At 40.7% G+C, this 20,827-nt stretch overlaps 1 protein-coding gene across 7 annotated transcripts in view; it reads left to right on the top strand.

The window, feature by feature from the left end:
- CALD1 (caldesmon 1) overlaps window positions 1-20,827 on the top strand; it is a 248,553-nt gene that overhangs the window by 55,789 nt on the left and 171,937 nt on the right. Inside the window, exon 2 of one of the 7 annotated variants that reach the window (XM_082311258.1) lies at window positions 163-264. The exons of the other annotated variants lie outside the window; for them this stretch is intronic. The gene's annotated coding sequence lies outside the window, so the exon portion shown is untranslated. The remainder of the gene's footprint in view (window positions 1-162; window positions 265-20,827) is intronic. 7 annotated transcript variants of the gene reach the window in all.

Here is a 20,827-nt window from a genome sequence, read left to right as displayed (position 1 = left end):
TGGTGTGGGGCTGGCAGCCTGACAGCTAAGCAGATACCAGCATTAGCAGCGTGGTCCCTACTGCGTCTCTCTCCCTGAGCATCACTAACTGGCCCTGTGGGGAACGCAGCCTTCTGGACTTTCTCACTTGCAAACCTCCTGGCTTCTGCTTCTGTCTTGCAGTAACTGCTGTGCATCCCGCTATAGCAGTGCCCAGGCTTGCTGGGGTCCCTGGCGGTGAGGCGTGTGGGCTCTGAGCTGGAGCACTCACCTCCTCCACTTATGGTAAGGAACCACCACTGCTAACTGATGCCTCTTTCTCCCTCCCTGCCCCTTGTGTCTGCCCCTTGAGAGGGGGAAACTGTCCGTGAAGCATAGGGCACCTCCTGATCAGAAGATCCTGCCTATAGCAGTGTTTATGGGACTTTGGCTTGAAGCCAGGAAGAAGTGCTTGTGGGGACTGTCCTGCTGGCTTGCAGCGGGGGCAGGAGCAAAGAACTGAGGAAGCAGGGGATAGAGAGAAAGGAAAAAGGCAGCTATATCTGAAGCCAGTGGAGTAGTTTCGCCTTTGAATTTTTTTGTGTGGTCATAAATACCTGGTGAGTCACTTAATGACTGTGTGTCTGTTTCTGTATCTGCAAGTAAAAGATAACCTGTGCCTTTTTATATTTAGCCCATGGGGCTGCTGGGGCTTAATTCATTAGTATTTATAAAGAATTTGTAATACCAAAATGCCAAGTTTAAGCACAGGCTAAAACCCTATTTTTGACTGATTTCCCGGCAAGAACATACACTTTTTTTGTTTGTTCACACAGATATGTATTCTACTAGAAAGTAACTTTTTCTAGATTGTGCATATAAAACCACTGAAGCCCAGTGACTGAGGTGGAAGATGGGCCAGGCTCAGTAGTGACACTGGGCTCACATGTCTGGAGGGAATTTCTTGGGTGCTTGCAGATTTAACTGCTCTTGCTGAATCTGAGATAGAGCCTTCCTGTGAAGTTGTAGTGGATGTACCAAAAATGTGGGATGACAGCTTTTACTTACAGTCCTGCCACAGTGTCATAAGCTTGGAAGAGAAACTACTAAGCAAGCTGCTGAACCTTATCAGCTTGTCCAGTTTCATGTTGATGAGAGCATTTGAAATTGTAACTCCTGGGGCTAGGCCAGGCTGCAGTGGGGAAAATATTAGGGAAAGATTTCAGGCAATGGAAACAACATTACATGTTTCCACACCCTCTTGTGTACTGAATACAAATAAAGAGCATTTCCCTTGAGACTTGCTGTGGAGGGTGTGAAGCAAAGTGGAACCCACCCGTTTGCAAATTTTCTGGTTTATGTCCTTAAATGGCAAAAAAAAAATCTTTGGAATTTAGCTCATAGAAGGGTTATAAATAGATTTGTGGAGATAAAGTTTTGCTGTAAATGCTCTGGTTTTGGATCTATTCAGAAGAGTAACTCTGTAAGCCAACAAATATGAAAAAGGGGGGAGTACTGCTAAATGCAGGAAGATGATTTCACACCTCTCCACCTGCACTGACCCTCCCATTCTTCCTTCAAGTATGTGGAGATCTAAGGGGCATGGAAATTGGTGCGTACACTTTTAGAAGTTAAGTAACTTGGGATAAGGGAGAACTAGCATTCACGATTCATCAAATTGCTAAGGGAGCCTGAACCTATGACAGCTCTGTAAACAAAGGTCCTGAGATTTGTTGGCAGCTTGTTTGATGTCTTCTCTGAAGCAGCTGGCTCTGGCTAGGGAGAAGCTGTGCGAGGCTGGACGAACCCTTGCTGAGTAAGCACAGGAGCAGTGGTTCCTGTGCTCCTTCAGAAGTCAAGGTCCGGTCCTGCAGACTCGTGCCAGTTGGATTCCAGTCATCTTCAAAGGGAGCTCTGCCCAAGTGAAGGAGTCTGTGATCAGGCCCTTGTTCGATTCTTATTTGCAAGGCTTTGATGTGACTGTTGTCTTTCTGTGACTGCCACAGGGCGTGTTACTACCCTTTTCCCACTTCATTCTTTTCTTTGACAGTAAGCTCCCTAATGGTGAAATGGTCCTCCTCCCTTCCTCTTTTTTTTTTTTTTCTTTTTTTTTTTTTTTTTTTTTTTGCCACAGCATTCATGCTGGTAAAATCTCTCTTTCATCCCAGAAGCAAAGGCAGGACCTTTTTTAATTCCTCGCCTTTTCATAGGACCTAGCAGTGCTTGTTCAATAGCCCAAAGCATCACCTTCTAATACCAGCAGTTGTTCCGAAGACAATTTCTGCTTGGTCTTCTGGGATCAACTGCAGATGGAGCAAAGGCTAAGGACTTTCTCTCTGCATCTTCCTAATGACCTAGTGATAACTTGCTTTCTCTCAGCAATTTCAAATGCCATTGAGCCAGGAGAGAATTTGGCTTTGTTCCGGCCTAGTTAAAGCTTGTATGTTTGGAAAAGAAATTCCTAGAGCTTGGCTGCAACCTGTATAAATGGGAGTGGGCTGGGTTAGTTCTGAGATCCGGGGAAGAGTTTGGTCAGCTCTCGTTTACCTGCATAGTTTAACCAGCTGGTGCTGCAGGATGCCTCTAGTCAGCATCCTTCATGGGAGGCTTTGGAGTGCTGCACCCCTGGGTCTTCAGAAAGGAAAGAGTTTGCTTTGTTTTATGGCTTTGGGAACAGCTTAGCCCTGTACACAGAGCCACACCCCTGCTATGAAAATGAGGGGTTTCATTCAGATGTCTGATAAGCCACAGCTGTTGCTTTGCCACTTCAAACAAAACTTGGATTAAAGACTGAAGTGCAGCATTTTAATTGCTGTAAATATGAATAAGAGTGTTTAGGCAATCCAGATGATACTGAGCCAAGCATTTCTGTGGCTAATGTATATTACACTGACAAAAGCAGGCCAGCTGAGAATTTCCCTAGTGCTATCCCCAGTAACTGGAAACATCAATTGTCTGTTTTCTGCTGCATTGGTGAAAATGAAGGAGAAGTTTTAACCTGGGCATCAGTTGGCCTGAATCTGATCTTGTTTTCAGCAGCTGTACAGTGTTGTAAACCATATTGTTAGTTTAAAAAAATATATATTGGGTTTGATTTTGGTTATCTTAGTGTAAATCTGTTTGATTTCCTTAGGTTACTCAGAATTCACTGTGGGCTGCTTGCTATCAGAAGCCGGCGCTTTTTGTTTGGCTTTCTACACATCCCCTAAAGGACAACAGCAGCAGGAAATTGGGTCAAAATCCCAGTAACGAGCATTCACTGGGAAATGATATTCATACAAGAGAGGGCACTGCAAACCCAGAAAGTCAGGAAAATTCCATTGCTCATTTGCTCCCTGGTGATTAAAAGGCCCTGCCATATATGGGAAAGGTCTGAGCTTCATTCACTCCAACCACAATAGTAAATGGCTTATTCACTGGACACAGTATGCAATCAAGGAGCAATGCCTTATGAAAATAAAAAGGAAAAGCAGCAACTTCTGCTTGCAGTTTGTTTGTAGTTTTCTCTGCTGTGTGTTATTAAAAGCTCTGTAACTTTTTTTTTTGTTCCTTTATTTAGATCCCTCTAAGCTGCAGTCAGTTTGGTTTGCCACTTAGCCCTCCCCCCATAAAACCAGACATGCCAGCCTATTTCCTCTCCTTCCCCCTATACAAACCAAACAAGAAAAAGACATTTCCTCTACCAGTATATATAAATGTAGCTCCTGTCTTCAGTGCATCTATTGTGGATTTATAGGACTAGAGGCTGGGATTAGTAGACAAAATCTTATTCTCACCAGGTATAAAGCACTAACTTTAACAAAAGCAATGATTAAATGCCAGTATTTCAGAGACAGTGATGGAACCACAGAAGTGAAACAAATAGGAAATGTGTGGGTGTATGAATAGGGCTGAGTTTTGGGGGAGGAAGGGAGCAATGTGCTTTGGATGGGAGTTGCAGAAGGGGTCCCCAGTGCGCCACACACCCTTCAGGGATTTTCCTTCTACCACATAAGTTTCTGCAGTGAAACCCTACACAGATGACATTAAGACGCGAAGTCTTTGGAGCACAGTTGTGTTTACATTCTTGTTTTTCAGTCTATTTTGTTTAGGGATCATACTGTCTCTGCCATCGAAATCATGGGGCTAAAGTAGTTGGTCTAGTTGCATTTTATTTTATAAGGAGAAAGATAGTTAAGTGACTGCAGCAATGGAGCTATGTAGGGTTTTCTCCTTGCTGGAGATTTTCTGGAATTTTTATTGTTTTTTTGTGTTATACTGAGTATCTTAGAAATACGATGTTTGTGTCATATTGGTAGATTTAGAGATGTCTGGGTTCCTACCCCTATGTAATTTTGATGAAAACCCACATCTTTGTGGCCAGAAGGGCCGATTGATCAGTCTGATCTCCCAGGCTACATGCCTCATTGCACACCATACAGTCACTTGTGTTTTGAGGCCACTTAAGCTGACACGATTAAAATAGATGTTGTAGTCAGCCACAGGACAGGTTGGCTGGATTTGAAACTAGTCTTCTGCTCCTCCAAAATGTCGTCGTGCCTCCCAGGGAGGACCACAGCTCTGACAGAGGTGTGTGTTCAGCTTCTATTTTCATATACATCTGGGCGCCTCTACAATTTTCAACAAGTGTGAGTGGTAATATGAGTTTTTGTCCATGCCAAGAAAGCAGAGTTTCTTGCAGGTGACCTGCCAAGATGTGATAACAGATTTACCTGGCAGTTTAGGCTAGCTATTGACCAGCAGCCTTCAAGTCGTTTGGCTTCTCAGTACCAGAGAGTTGCTTTTTGATACATGTCACTGCTTCTGTTTCTAGTGTTGAGGAAAACTGACCTTTATGTTTGGTAGTCCTTTATGTCTGATACCCCTCTTCAATGAGAAGAGGTGGGTTATGGGGTTTTTAATTATTATTTTGCTAAAGGTGAAACTGGCTCCCTTAACTGCATCTGAAAGGTCAAGACCTTTTAAGTCAAAAAGAGGGAGGATGCAAATTAGGCCTGCTTTGAGATGTTGCTGCTTTTCATCTCTGGACAGCAGTACTTCTGAGGAGATGTTATTTGACCATTGTCATGAAGTCATGCTAAGATATGCCCACTGAGGAACCCTAATGTGGCCAAAAGAAGCACTGTCAGGTTGTGACAACTGGGTAATGCAATAGTAATATATGTGAATACTTCTGTTTTCTAGCTCTTAGAAGGAGCAGTGATAGCCAATTTGGAGACCAAAATAACTAGATATCTAATCTCCTTCATATTTCTTCATTCAGGATTTGGATTGTGAGAAACCTTGCATTATATCAGCTTTTAAAATGGCATCTGGAGCCTCTGGAAAAAGTCCTTGAATAATAAGCACATTGAATGCAATAAGTATTATTGCATGATTGAAAAAACTTTTTATTTTTTCTGATTTTACTATCTTTGGTCTTCCTGAGCCCAAATGGAAGATGTGAGTGCTTTGTTTTTTCTTTTTTCCTCTTAAAAGAGGAACATGTAAATGATGCATGCTTTGGAGTAATTTTTCCCCCGCTTTCCCCTCCTCTAAGTGATTTGTGGCCAAGTTTGGTGTTTGCGCAATCTCGTTCTGGCTACCTGTAGAGAAGTTTTGCAGAAGTTCGTGTTGTTCACCTCTGCTGCTCTCACTGTCCACAACCGGGAGTTCCCCTTGCCTTTGTTGGGGCCTTCAGCGAAGGCTGTCAAAGTAATCATTTTACAAGATAAGGTTTTTAATTTGCGTTAATGTTTTTTTGGAACAACACCCTTCCCTGTTGTGCTGCTTGTGAACTGCCTTAAAGCTTCAGTCCATTGTCTAGCAAAGGACTTCAATGGTCAGTAAAGATGTTTATTGCTTCACCTGTCAAACCAAAAAGTTAGCGTGTCATTCTCGGGCCATCTGCTCTAACAGCCCAGTTATTTTCCCAAAATAAACAGCTTTTTTTTTTTTTTTTTTTTCTTCTTCCTGTTCAATACCTTCTGTAATAGAACTGAGCTCCTTTCCTGGAGTCAATATATAGCAAACTTAATACTAACAAGAGGGGAGGGAGTAATGGTGTGTTTGCCTTTGTATCAGAGTATCTGATAAAGATCAGTTCATCTTAGTAAAAAATGAAAGGAATTTACTATATGTGTAGGAAATATATTTCGTTATAAAAGAACAGATTGAAGTGGTGACAGGCTATGAATCTGACTTATATGACAAAATACAGTTATACAGTTCTGAAAGTCTGGAGACTGGTGTGATGAACTGGAAAAAACATTATAATCTGAGTACGTTATTTCTGTCTCTCCTGTGACCCTTCAAGGCAATGGAAAGGCACTGATGGAAAGGCTGTTGGCATTAGCAGGCATAGAACCGGTTTCATCGATCTTGGTTCAGTGCTTAAAGGTCACTGAGGCTGAATTTAAATATTTACATTCATGGCTTTCCCTTGATTTAGAATTAAATACCAGAAGCTGTAGGCTTTAAAAAAACCCCAACCAACCAACCAACAACAAAAAACCAAACACAAAACTAAAAACAAAAACCTGGGAAAGAAATATTAGGTCATCTTGTCCCTTTCCTCTAGGCAGTGCAGGATGATTCCCTAAAGTATATTCAGACGTGTTTTGTCCATAAACACCTCTGTTTATTAACAAAATACAATAAGCTGTAGTTTTTCAGTGAGGATTGGGATAGTTTGCTGCACTTTCTAGTTTTTAGCAAGGGGAAATAGCTATCATTCTAAAATGTGTTTCTTGGCCCATGGATATTGCTCATGTGAATTCAAGCAAAAAAACCCCCTAATGAATGGAAACTTGTAGAAGAGTTAACGGCAGCTGGTTTTATTATGGACCATGGCTCTGACATGATCTCACACGAGTTTAATACAAGTGTTGCCTCACTGACTTCAATGGAACTGCTTTTCATTTGCAAGGGAGTAAATGAGGCCAAAATCAGACAGAGAGCTATGGAGACTCTCTGGGAGAGGGTTTTAGTTTGGGGAATGTGCTTTACATACGTATAAAATATATGGGCATATCTGCACATTGCAGTAAATGTGTCAGGCCACCTGGGAGAAAGGGGCCAGATTCTGCTTTGAATAGCACCTGTGTAAATCCAAAATGAACCGTAGGGGTAATGTGCCAGGGAGGGCCAAAGTAATATCTGATTTTTCTGAGCGCTGGGCTGAGTTACTTTCTCATTGGATTTCTGATGTTTCCTCGATGAGATGGTTAGGAAATATGGCAGAATAAGACTATTCTGCAGGGAGCTTCAGGGTTTTTTGCTGCTTAATTTCAACCATATCAAATTAAAAGAGAAGTTGTGTTGACTATTATGAAGCCAACTCAGACATAAAGCACCACATGTGCAGTTATTCTGCCTTGAAAGTATCAAAAGAAGCAGTGAAATAAAAACCGTATATTTCTTGAGTCAAACCTCTCTTTAGAATTGTGCAATATTACATCCTCCTTCAAGCTCAGCCTTCAGCTTAGCTAAATCTTGCAAAATTGTAGGAAGGCGACTGTGCTCTATTGGAGCAAAAATAATTTCTTTGGTTTCAAAAAGGGAAAAGAGTGTTAAAACTTTTTGAAGTCCAGCAGAGTTGTTATTTAAAAGCAGGATGCTTGGGTGCTACAGCAACAGTCTGCAACTGTGAAGTGGGCTTTGCTGTTGCTCTGGATATGAGGAAACACAGTTGAAGATGTGTCAGGTATTAAGAGTGAAGAAAGGCCAGGTAGAGAGGTTTTGTCATCTTGGTTTCTTGCTTCGTGTGTTTTGGTGGTCTTGCTTGCTGCTCTCTTATACAGCAGCACCTGAGGTACAGGCACATTTAGAACCAGAGTCTGCAGCCTCTTCAGTGTGAGCTTTGAAATGTTGTGTTTTAGGGTTAGAGTTTAACACAGATCCCTTGATTTTAGCAGGATTTTCCACCAGTGTAAACACTGTTTTCAGATGCTTTTTGCTTTGCTCAGTCTTCGAAATGGTGACGTTTACACGTGCACGGCATAAATGTTCATTGTAATGTGGTTTGCTGTGTGAAGCTGTGCGCTCCCGGTGACAGAGGGAAAACATTTTAAGACTACGGAGTTATGTAGCATTAACTTTCATTTTTACTTTACTTGAGGTCTTGAAGGAAAGTAGAGTGATGGTAATTAAGCTTGATCTGTAGGCCAAAATCGAGGGGGGGAAGGCAGTAAAGTATGGGGAATGTTTTAAATGGCCCTATCCGCTTGTTTAAAAGTGAGCTCTTATGGAGCGGGGTTACAAGTCTCTTCTCAGTCTATTATAGCGTTCTTACTGTTCGCTATCTGAGCCAAAGCTAATTATATTGTCCACAGAAAAAGTGCAGCAGAAGCTAGCATCCCTGTGGTTCATACAACTGCTAATTATTCCCAGTGGTGATGCAGAAACGTGGTCTTACAGAATTGGTCTGAGATCACCAACTTGTTTCACATAGGATGCTGTTCTGCCATCAGACAGAAATGGCTTCTGCTAGGTGCAGTGCTTTGCCAGATTCACAGTGGTACGCATGAAGTAGAGGCCCTGTTGCTCAGAGGATTTGTTATGAGATTTTTAGTCCTCTCAGGATCTTCCTCCTAAGCAAATTAAGTGCTGCTGAGAGAGAGAAACTCCAGTGGGAGAGCTCTCATTTGAATACATCGCAGAAAGGTTTTCTCCTGCTTGCTTCCAGCATGCTTCTGTCCTAAAAAAAACCCATATTCCTATTTTAATACTGTCTTTAGCTGAACAGACCTTGCCAAATTCAACCTTGACCTGTATATGCTAAATAATATTGTTCATGTTGTAGGTCCCTTCACTGAGACAAAATTGGCTGAGGTCGCGTGGAAAGGCAGTGAAAGAGGTAGGAGCAGAGACCATGACTTCTGGCTCCTGCAGCAAGGCACACAGGTCTAAACTAAGCTGTCAGTCCAGGGCATAATATTCATAGGCCTACTGTTTACTTACCTTTTTTTATACATAGCTCCTGGGACTACCATATTGACCACAATGGAAGAGACAAGTAAGCAGGGTAATTTTTTGCCAGTGAAGAATGATTAAAATTTAAGAGCAGTTTAAACACATTTAGAGGTGTTAGAGGAGGAAAAAGAAAAAAAAATGCCCAAGATATTGAATACAGGGATATCTGCTGAGCATTATTCTATGTGAAGAGGACTGAAATAGATTTTGTCTAGTGACTTGGATGTCATGAGATGTGATGTCTTTTAATATATGCTGAATTTCCCCTTTACTATTCAGTTAAGTATAAGGTTATTATGGAGTGTTATGGTATTCTGTCCAAAGTAGTCTGGCCACCCTTGATCAGTTTTATTTTTGATCAGTAGAAGTACAGGGTAAGAGATGCTGAACCAGATTTCTGCTGCTGGGAATACTAAGGTGGTCTACATCCATGGAGTTGTATTAGTACCACACTTATTGTATTGGACTGCTTTTAAGCAATTCTTTTCTTCGTAATTTCCTGAGGTATTCTCAGCAAATGGGCAGTAGACTCTGCAGGCAGTGCATCTGTCATGCTGGTTTTAGAAAGCAGAGGTGGCGCAAAGTTCTCTGGTGCTAGAATTGGACTTCAGTGCAGGAATGAAAACTGTGGGATGGAGAGGTAGCAGCAGCTCAGACAGATAGTGCTGCATCCTTTTTTGCCATGTCTAAAAGTGTCGCATTAGTTGAAGTGTGTGTCACAAACGAACAATTGCGATTTTATGCTGAAATATGTCTATGACAGAGAAGGACAGGAGGCTACATGGAAATAGCTGTGTTCCTCATACAACTTTGGTGCTGCCTGTTGCACAAGAAGCATAAAAGTATTTCACTGAAATACCAGAAAGAAAAGCTTTATGATGTACCACATGTGACTTTGCATTTATACAGGTGCAACTGGCTTCAACTGAAGGGCCATTTTGATGAGAGATGGAATGTCTCATTTATATCATTGATATAAATTACATTTTGACATTTACACGAGTGGTGGAAAACAAACACCCTCCACTTCTGTTGGTGTTCTTGTTGTATGCATAAAAGAAGACCTGTCCTCCTTACCCATATGCATTTTCTGTAAGGACATAATGCCCCTATTCAGTATTCATAAAGACGGTAGTGGCTACTCAACTTGGCTGCTCGATGAAGAGAGGCAGTTGCAGAATTCCACCCAGCTGAAATCACTGATTTTTGCAAATGGAAATTGTTTATGCATTTTTTGTTCATTAAACCACTAATTGCATTTCATTTTACAATGTTTATATGGATAGCATCAGCTAAATCTTGTTCCAGTCCCTTGCATGCTCTTTTAACATGACTTACAATACGCATTGTGCAAAAAATCTGACTGGGATGCCCAATGTTAAGTGCAAATTCCCAATGCAAATATGAAGCTTTGTCAAACTGAATTAAGTTCCTTAGTTGATAAAAGGAAGGGTTTTGTTGGTTTGTTTATTTTTTTGTAAGGGGTAGGGATGGAGGAGGCCGAATAGAAGTAAGATAGTATGCTACAACTCTGAAGGATTAGATCTTGAATTAGACTGTTGTATTAAATCTAAAGACTTAAATCACTGCCTGACATTCACCTTTCCAATTCCATGATCCCTAGAAACTCTTTTGGGGAGCCAGCTATGCTCTCAGCAAATTTCTTCCTAACAAGGCAAGGGTGTCAATTCAAAACTTTTGGGTGTGCCAGCTGTACTAAGAGAGCATCAAGTCTCAAACATGCTGGTTTGTAGGAAACTGAGTCACAACGCTATCCCAGATTGCTTCCTCTTTTACCCGATTACTTTATTTTGTATGTTTTTTGCTTTACTTCAGCTTTATTGATCAGATATGGCTTCTGGTTTAATAATATTGCAGCAATATAAAGTTTCTGGACAATTTATTTAAGTAGCTTTTGGGCAATTATACTGTAGCATTTTACTGCTTATTACATTGGAAACCTGAGCAACCTCAGGCCAGGTTTACTTCTGTTGAAGCTTATTTCATTTCTCACCACATGTCATACTACAGAATACAGGTACTGGAAGTGATGCAAAAAGAGCAATTGTTTCCCCTCTCCCTCAAGATTAAAACAAGCTATTATGTTCACTAGAGTACTAAAGAAAGAGTTTACTAGCAAAAAATGCCTCTTCTGAAAATCCCCAGCACATTACTTGGAGACCATCCGTACAGACAGTGAAATACCTTGTTAGAGGTGTTGCACATCAGAAGTGGTAAGTACTCTCCTATTTATACTCTGAGGCACGGTATTTCCAACAGCTTTTGGAAGTAATCATTCCTATTTTGGGGTGTCCCATGACACATGCACAATAAAATCTGAATTGCCCCAATACAGTGCTTTTAGGAACTTTTAATTGTCATAGCTTGGATTGGGAGTTACTCTCCTTAAAGAGCAGTCCTTTGGCTGTTGTGGGGATTTTTGTCAATGCCCGTTCAATTCTGTTTCAGCATTTCTTCTCCTACTAGTAGCCGATGCAGACTGCTCAAAGCAATATGTGCCTGGCTTTGACTTTTACCCATCTGAAAGTGGTCAGTGGCTTTACAGTTCCTAGTTTGTAGTTGTGCTCACTGCTGGTGACTGAGGGGAATGCGACCTGAAATTTCATTTTGAACGCTGCTTTGCCATCAAGCAGTTCAGTCACTGCTCTATTGCCAGAAGTACCAGATTTTGTTAGGAATCTCAGGTGTTGACTCAGAATAATGTCATTGCTTGTGCATAAAATTGTGGCTTGAAAAAAGCTTCATTTAAAGGAGACCAAAGATTTAGACATTTAGGTAATTGCTATCTAATTATCATAGCCTTGTTAATGTGATGAGGAAAGAGAGAAAGGAATATAAGGTACTTTGAGCTAGCAGATAAGAAGCATAGATCCTGTAGTACATGCTAGCTACAGTATTTCATTTTTTAAAATGTGTGTATGGTTAGCAGCTTTAAGCACTGGATGCTGTCTTTGATTATAAGAGTGCTGAACTTTATCTGCAAAATTGAACCCTCTGATTTTCTAGTACATCAGTAAGTGAAACCTAAGCACATGTAATCTGTAAAAATAAATGTAATTACTTTAGCAAATGTATTACAGCTGGCCAGGTTTAACATTAAGATACCTGTTTCTTATAGCTGACTAGTGTCAGAAGACAGAGGTGATGGCTTGAGCTGTGCTATGCAGACAGAATCGAGGAGAAAAATTATTGCCTTGCATTCTTTTGTGTGTACATTAAAGTGAATTAAACTGAGTTGCAGTTCTGACCTTTGACATTTCTTCCCACTATTTTCTTCTGTTTAATGCATCTTGGTGAGAGTAGCTTTTTTTATTTTCAAAAGGTCTGGTAAAATTGTAGCTAAGTTGACAGTTTCAAAATTGAACACTTGATAAAATCTTCAAGAACACCTAAGGCATCTGAAAGCTGTCACTGATCTCTTTCAAGGTGGTACTGTGCTAGAGCAGGAGATGGGACTCTTGCACTCCATTTCTGGTGCTGCTTTGGTTTTGCTTTAGCAGACTTTTCGGCCTTGTCTTGTTTACTTATCTAGAAAGCACATATTTCAGATTTCTGTAGTAGCGGAGGGGTAAAGGGCTGACTGCAGCAAAGCACTTCAGTATTGGTCAGTGATTGCTATGGTGATAACGATAAGCTCATGAAAGGCTGTGGAAGACCCCTCTGGTCAGACCACTGGCACAAAGCACTGCTTGCATGGGTGTCGCTCTCTTTGTTATTCTCCTGGTTCTCCCCAACAAACTTTGGTGTCATTTCCTATTGTGAGTAGGACCTTATTAATCTACTACAAAAGTATACTTATTTCCTGATCTCCTGGAAATTTCAACAGCTAGAAATCCTGTTTCTCACAGGAATGTTGTGACTTGAGACTTAATTAGTGTCTACAAAGTGTTTAGAGGCCCTTTAATGAAAGGTGCCCTGGTAGTGATAAGTGCATTGTGATATTGTTAAGTAAAGTGATGCCCACAAGAACTAGTGGCTAGATAAGGCTATCATCAACTGCTAAGCTTTTTCTGTTCTTGCTCTTTGATCTTGCAGGCTTCTAATTCCTCCTTTTCAGCAGTTTTAAATTCACCTTTGCAAAGTATGTGTGTTGCTGAAGTAATGTGGACCAACTGATTTTGGGTCACCAAATTGCACTCTGGGAAGCTTAACATTTGGAAATTACTGCCTTGAGTAGCCAGTGTAGGTTACAGGACAAGACTACTAATAAAATAACTAAGTTACTCCATCAATCAATTAAAGTACTCCCCTCCTCCCCCTGCCCCACTTAGAAAAACAATGTCAGATTTAAAACGGTCAAGGATCTCGGTATTACAGCCAGGTCCAGCTGAGGTGTGACAGCTACAGGAAGAGAGGACTCGGAGGGACTTCCTATGCATTTCAGACCACTGCAAGAAGCAGCTGTAATCTTAGCATTTGTACTCCTGTGGACAGATGTGTGATCATCCCTCAATGTTACACTGGGAGGGGGAAGCATCATTCCTGGTGTGTGGTCTGTACTGAGGCATGGGTGCAAGGAGCTGCAGCCAGTTCCTCTCCCACCCCTACGGTAATTCTGTTCCCTGAGGAGGCTTTTGTGGCAGTAACATAAGCAATAACAGTCCTTAGGCATCCTCTGTCTCTGATTCAGGGATGCATAAGTTGCTACCTCTCTGTCTTTGCTCCAGTCTTGACTCTAGGACCAGGATGAACTTGGCCTCTGGTGCGTTAGAGTTGAGGTGTCTGTGGCTCATCCCTCTTTGCGCTACTCTGTGGGGAATTAGCAGAGAGACAGTACACATGGGACCTTGCCGAGAGGTGACCTTATTCTTGTACTCACATATTCTGGTCTTTCCAAGAGTCGTTTTCCTCCTGTGAGATGTTACTGGGAGTGTTTGGTGACATTAGTAGCAACTCTGTATCTTGATCTTAACCCCCCTTGCCTCTCATGCAGCATCTGGAAAGAAAAGCTGCAGTGGAGGCCTAAACTTTGTGTGTATGGTATTTTTTTGTTGTTGTTTTGTTTTGCTTTGGGTTGCCTTTTTTTTAGGAAGGAAAATTGTAGGTTTTGAATGACCTGCAGACATGACGTGGTCAAAATTCCTGCTTTGAATGGTTCCCAGGGTACTCTGCTTTGTATATGGCCCCTAACACCAAGTAACTTGTAGCTGAGATTTGTTTTGTTTGCTTGCAAAAGAAAATTAATATATCATGATGGGCAATGCATGGCACATAAGTCAAACTACGCAAACAACTGAGGATTTTTGTGTTCTTATATCTGTCCATGGATAATATTTAGAAAACAAAGTCTTTTGAAAACCTTAAGGAATTTTGGCTCCCTTTCAGAAATGGTAGAGTTAAGTCAATAAAATGCTCAGTAGAGATTGTATGTCCCCAAACATATTTTATTTTGACAGGCTATATACTATTGAGAGCTGCAGCCATGATTTGAAGCCAAGTTAGGAAAAGAACACTTCTGTTACAGGGCTGCATTTGATGGGAATCTGAGGAGGGGAAGGGAGAGAATAGTATGTGCTCTGAGAATGCCAAATGCAGAAAGCTTCTCTAAGCCGAACTCCTGGGTTGTATAAATCATTGTAACTCTGCTGGTCTTCACTGATTTACATTGCTTGGGCATCTGGTGTGTTTTTTATTTTACACAAACCTAATTGCTCTGGGTGCATGAAAGCATGGGTTTTAATAGAAGTTATATTGAAGGGTAGTAGCTTGGAGTCTAAATATTAAAGTTTCTAATCGGTATCATTTGCCTTAAAAAATTCAATAAAATGGGCAAATGCGGTAAAGTCTAGCCTCCCAGACCTCTGCCTGAACCAAATCCATACATTATGTTTCTCTGTGCTGATGTGGCTTTACTGAAGTTTGCTCATCAAAGAGCTTGCTTTTATGCACGAGTATGACCGGAAAGAATAGGCTTTCTGGGTAGGAGACAGGGAATTACTAGTTATGTGACATTAGAACAAATACTTTATTGCCCTTGGGGTCCTCCCATCTGAAAGGAACATGAAGAATTCATTCTAATAGCAGGAAGGATAAAGTCTGACTCTGTGATACTTGTTGAATGAAGCTCAATATGCCTAGTCACACTGTTGCATGATTATAACTCTTTGGGTGTGTAGAGACAGAAAAGTGGTGTCTGTGTAGCAACAAATTGCCTAATCTCTGTTTTATTATACTTAGTCTGCAAATTAGTAATGTGAAGGCCTGCTCTTTTTTCCCTAATGAGAGATTTAATGTAAAGGTTGTAGTCTGACACTGGGTGTTGCATCTGTTGATGGGAAGGTGTTTACTCATCTCTTTTTTTAGGAAGATGGAATTAACCTTGCAGGTACTATAGGAAAATGATATATGCAGGCAGCACAGAATGCGTGTGGGCTACAACAGCTTACTGTTGAGGGTAGGGAAGAGTAACTCTGAAGTGAATTTGGATGGTACCTTTGACCCACTTAACTAGCAGAAAATGGAATGGTTTTGGGTTAAAGTAGTGAAAGAATTACAGAAGATTTAAATTCACTTCTTGGTCATCCTATATGAATGTTGGCAAGATTTTTAAGAAAGGAGTTTAAAAAGTGTGAGACTGTGCTCCTGAAACCCTTTGGTGCTTTGGGAAATCTTCAGTATTTTGGATCTTGTAAGAAGACACAGTGGACCGTTGGTGACTTCTTTTGCCTGTCCCCTCAGAAGCCTGATGTAAGGAGGAGCTACAATGTGAATGTCTATCAAGCTGAGTGTCTTAAAAACAAGTATGACCATAAGTGACGCAGTAGTATGTAGTGCCTTATAGGGTTATTTGAAAAAGTTTGTACTTAAAAATTAGTCAAATGACATTTACACATGTGGGGTGAATTGGTTTTCCTTCATAGAAATACCTTGAGATGACGTGGTTTGTGTTGCTACCGTTAAAATAGATATTTTTCACTGTTATACTTTATTTGATTAAAAAAAAAAAAAATTGGAGGAATGTTTATTTTTTTCCTCCTTAGATATTCTGTCCTTGAGGCAATGAACAGTGGCTTGAAGCTAATAAGGGATGCAGTTGAAAATGCAGCTGTTGACTACAGTGTAGAGGCAGCTGTTCAGAATAAAAAACCTTCGAGGGCCAGCACTTCAGCCAGCATAAGATGACAATAGATTTTGTGGTGGTTTTGCAATGGAAGTCCAGTGCTCGGTAGAAATCCCTGTATTTTCAGTTCTCTCACATTTTCATTTAAAGTTATCTTATGATTTATGTCGTTGGAGGAACTTGGTTTCTTTGGAAATCTGCTGGGGAGAAAGGCTGTAAGTTAGAAACGCCTTTGTCTGCTGCAAGTTTCCCAACAAATAACCTGAAGAATTGCTAAAGAGTGTGTCTTCCCCGCCCGCCCCCCCCCCCCCCCCCCCCCGCACCCTTCCCCCCCATGGCTATGCATGTTGGGCTGATAGAAGGTTTCATCTTTCCCTAGAAGTCTTCCTTTATCCACTTAGGGTCAGTCAGATAAATTACATTGTGGGGGGAAACTTGCACATAAAGTGGGACTGACCACTGTGAAATTATTTCTTCCATATGCAAGAGGAGAAAGCAACACATATGACTTGGAAATGTATCTGAATTAAATACAACACATGCCCATTCATTTGGGGGGGGGGGGGGGCATCCAAAGCTAGTGGTGACATTGCTTACAGGGAGATTTTAACAGGATGCAAAGGGTAGCTTTCTCCAGCTTCCCTAAACTCAGCTAGTGCTGCGTGGCATAGTGTGCTCTCTCTGTGTCATCAGGTAAGTACCAGACAACCTTCTCCTCTTTTGATGTTTATGCAGTGGGGGCAAAACTGGACTATGCCAAAGCCATTTCACAAGGGCCGGGGCATTTGTCTTGTACTATATTGTATTGACTTCAGCTAAAGCAGGATCAATTCCTTAAGGTCCAGGACTAGCAACTATAAAGCATAACATGTTCAATAAAGTAGAAGCTATTTTTTTTTCTTCATGGCGCGGTCCTACATTTGAATTAAGAACTCTCACTAGCCAAAAACTTTATTGAATCTTGATTGGGGTTTCTTCTTCTGATGACTCTTGATCTTGAAAAATATTTAACTGAATTGGGTAACTAAGACATTAAAACAGACCAGGAGCTTGTAATTAGATACTCCTTTTGAATTGCGTTCCTGACTTCTACTTGGATGGCTCATTTTTAGAGACACTGCTGAATGAGACTACATGATCTGAAGTTCTGCGGACTGAATGGCACAGTGTGATGCAAAATTGTAAGGTCAGATCCAGCTGGTGTCAGAGAAACTACCAAAAGTTGTTGCTGTCTGACAGCTCCACAGTGATTTAAGGCACGCAAAGCAATATATTCCAGCAATGTTCAGGAAATGCTTTTCAATTGAGTTCTTAGGACATATTCTTCCGCTACACCTATTTATAGTCATTCTAATCATTAGTAGATTATAGCTCAGGATTTAGTTTTGTCTTTAGGGAAGCATATTGAAATCTGCATTGCTTAGCCTCTGCCATAACTTTTTCTAAATAGAGGACTTCACCTTCAGGTCTGTCTATCCAGCATCTTTCATCAGCACTGAATTCACTCAGTTTGTCATGCTGCAGTAACCTCTGAAGCATGTATATTCAATGAGGTTGTTTTCAACATTGTGCTGAAAGAGTGAAACCTGTAGTGCTATGAAACAGCGATATAAAGTCAGGCAGGTCCCCCAGAGAGAACAGAGTTTATCATAATGCATATACTTAACAGACATGGCTATGGTTGCATAGGACATGACTGGCTTCTTTTCTTTTGAAGCAACTTACTGATTTTTGTTTTCACAGTGCCATTCAGACTAGTTCCTCTAAGTGCAGAACCTTCCATTGTTGGGCTAATTTTGCACTCAGCTAAAAGTGTACGAATATTATCTGAGGCTTTCATTCCTTTACATTTTTTCTTCTCCCTACTTGTTGAGAAATTGCGTGATAGTGACTGGCAAGGTAAAGAAAATCTAAAGCAAAAAGGCTGCAGTGAATGATTGGTATATGATTGGTACAGATTTTTAAATGTGAAAATTGCCACTATGAGCCAGCTGAAGGTAGTGTTGTTATTCCTGAACGTACCGCTAAAATAATGAACCGGTTTACGTGAAGTGGCATTTTGGGTGTGGAGTCAGGGTTTTTCAGAAGTCATACCTCACCAAAAGCAGACATTCTTTTTTTGCTTTCCCTGGTAGAAATCCAGATGCATGTTTCAAAACTCGGTTTGCTCTGGATCTGTACTCAAATAAGCAAAGACAGAATATTGGTCCAGATGGGGATGCTTAAATCACTAGCCCATATCTTCATTTGTCTTCTTTTTCCTTCAGTTTATCCTCCCTCTGAAATCCTGGCCACCCAAGAAAGTTTCTGAATGCTGTGATCTGGAATATTCTCTTAAAACAATACCTGCAAAGTTATTTTAGATTGCTGATTCATTGCCATCGTTCCTAGGGTTTTTAGCTTTTCAGTTCTTTCTGCAATGATTCTTGATGTTGGCAAGCCCAAGCCAGTAATAAAAAGAAGCAGCTAGTCTTTCGCTCAGTACTTGGTTGTCCTATATCCTCTGATTTCCCTCATGGCAGAACATGCTAATGGTAAGGTACTCCAGTACTCAGCATGATCATTCATATCATGTTTCTTTAAAAATATAATTTCATGGAAGCTTGCTTATAAGAAGTGCTGGATGCGCTGTGTTGAAATGAAATTCATTTTCTTTCTTGAAGAAGATAGCCTAAACAGAAGCTTTTATCAGACTTCCCTCCTGCCCTGAACAAGCCCAGCTGTTAGGAAGAAGAAAGGGATGCATGCAGACTTCATAATCATGCAATGATTGGCCTTTTTAACGCAGACTGTCAGTAGGGCTGCTCATTTATGACAACTATAGCTGTTTTTCTGGTCAAGTAAAAAACTCAGGGTCGTGTCTAAGGAAATTGCGTTCCATTGGTGCAAAGCATCATCAGGTGTCATGAGGCAGATTAGAAAAAATAAATTTGTAAATCTTTCCAGCTATTTAGCCCTTGACTGTTATTGTAAAAAGACTAAAGATACTCAAAATACACATTCCATTGGGTTCTGTTTCCAAATCTGGAAAAACAAATAGCCTATCTAAAGCCTCTTTAATGGAAAATGATTCCCAAGGGAACAGAGAGCTTCTGGTTCTTTTCCAGTAACTGAAAAGTTAGCATTGAAACAGGAAGTGCATATAAATATCTACTCAGCAAATACACTACACATTTATATAGTTAAGAGTGTAGAGGTTAAGAGTGTCCAGTTGGCACTGGGAATGCTCCAAGTTCTCCAGGCTTACAGTTTCATTATTGTGTTTGAAACCTTAGGGAAAAATATAACTACTTATCAAATATTTGCATTTATCCACACTCTTGCAAATCACTTGCAAGAATGATATTTTAAAGATTTCCTTGAGCTTACTTGGTGGTTGTGGAAATTCTGTGGTCTGCCCTGTCCCATACCTACAAGTTTTGGGGTTTGCTTAGTTATTACTTTTTAAATTTCCAAAATAACGTATTAGAAAAAGAAAAATAGTTAACACACTGGAACTAGGAGAGGAGCAATCTCCTTACCATGTCCCTTACTGAAAAAGGTTTTTGCAGAGTGGGGGTGGGGGAAGAAGTGGGCCTTGGAAGCTTGGTACATAAAATCAATGGTGGGATATATTCCAAGGTCAACAAAATATACTGTGCATCTACTTCTGTAACCCATAACTCCCATAAACACTCCTTTCCGCTATGAAAAGTACCACAGCTCCGGTGGGATTATTCAAGTGAAATGGGTTAGCAGGGGAGGCTTGGCTCTTTCTGACAGTAGTTCTGTTCGGTAATCTTAAAGCAGATGGTCCCCCTGGAGTTCAGACATGATTTTGGGAAACGTGTATCAGACATGCTAGTCTTTCTTGAACAGTTATTATGATAACACACCAGAAATGGAAACCTCAGGAAAAAGTGAAATGAGGAGCAAAAGTTAAGGAGAGCTACTACTGGGAGATACTACAGCTGCTACTACTTATAATTCAGATAAAAAGCACAGATGATACCAGGATCAGGACGGTGCAGGGATAGCGAGCAGTGATGAAGATAAGGCAGCTGTACAGTGCAATCTGTATCACTCAATAAAGTGAGTCTATTCAGATAAATTGTTGTAATGCAGCCAAAAGCAAAATCATATATCCAGGAACAAGAAAAACAGAATGAGGAATTGTATCTTCTGTGTATGAACAATATAGAAGACTCTAATAAAAATCAAATCTTGGTACCTCCTTGGGGAGAGATATTGGCTACTAACAGGCTCTATGATTCTAGCAGAGAAAATCCTATCTAATAACTGGAATCTAAAGCCAGACAAGTAAATTAGACACACGTTTTTATACTTGGGGTGATGAACCACTGGAAGAATAAGGTTTGGTTGATTCTTCATCTCTTGGTGCCATTAACAAAACATGACATCTGCTTTGTGTTGCAATGTCCCACTTTTTTTTTTTTTTTTTTTTTTCTTTCATTCAGTTCAGTAGCCCCCTCAAGAGTGCTATATAAAAACTGATTTTGGGGCTACATACGCACTAGGGTCATGAGTCCTGCCAGACAAGTTAGAGTCTTTCTGATCATGCCTGGAGTGTGAGTGTGCTGTAACAGGAGTGTTGAGCTTGTTTAATTAAAACCGCAATAGGAATACTTTCTTACAGTGATTAATAAACTGTGCTATAGAGTCTGTCTGGAGGAGTTCTCACAGAAAAGTTGTTCAGAGACATCTGGAAAGACAAGAAACACACAAAATACAGTGCTTGGAAGATAATGAGTTCTTACAGAAGAAACATGAAATCCTATATTGGCCTACTGCAAAAGGGGTTGGAGGTCCTGTGCCTTACGGAACCAGAGATTGGGA

The sequence above is a fragment of the Platalea leucorodia genome (genome assembly GCF_965183815.1).
Source record: "Platalea leucorodia genome assembly, chromosome: 4".
NCBI classification, from domain to species: Eukaryota; Metazoa; Chordata; class Aves; order Pelecaniformes; family Threskiornithidae; genus Platalea; species Platalea leucorodia.
Note: the sequence above shows the minus strand (reverse complement) of the source record. Positions and strands in the feature narration are given on the sequence as shown.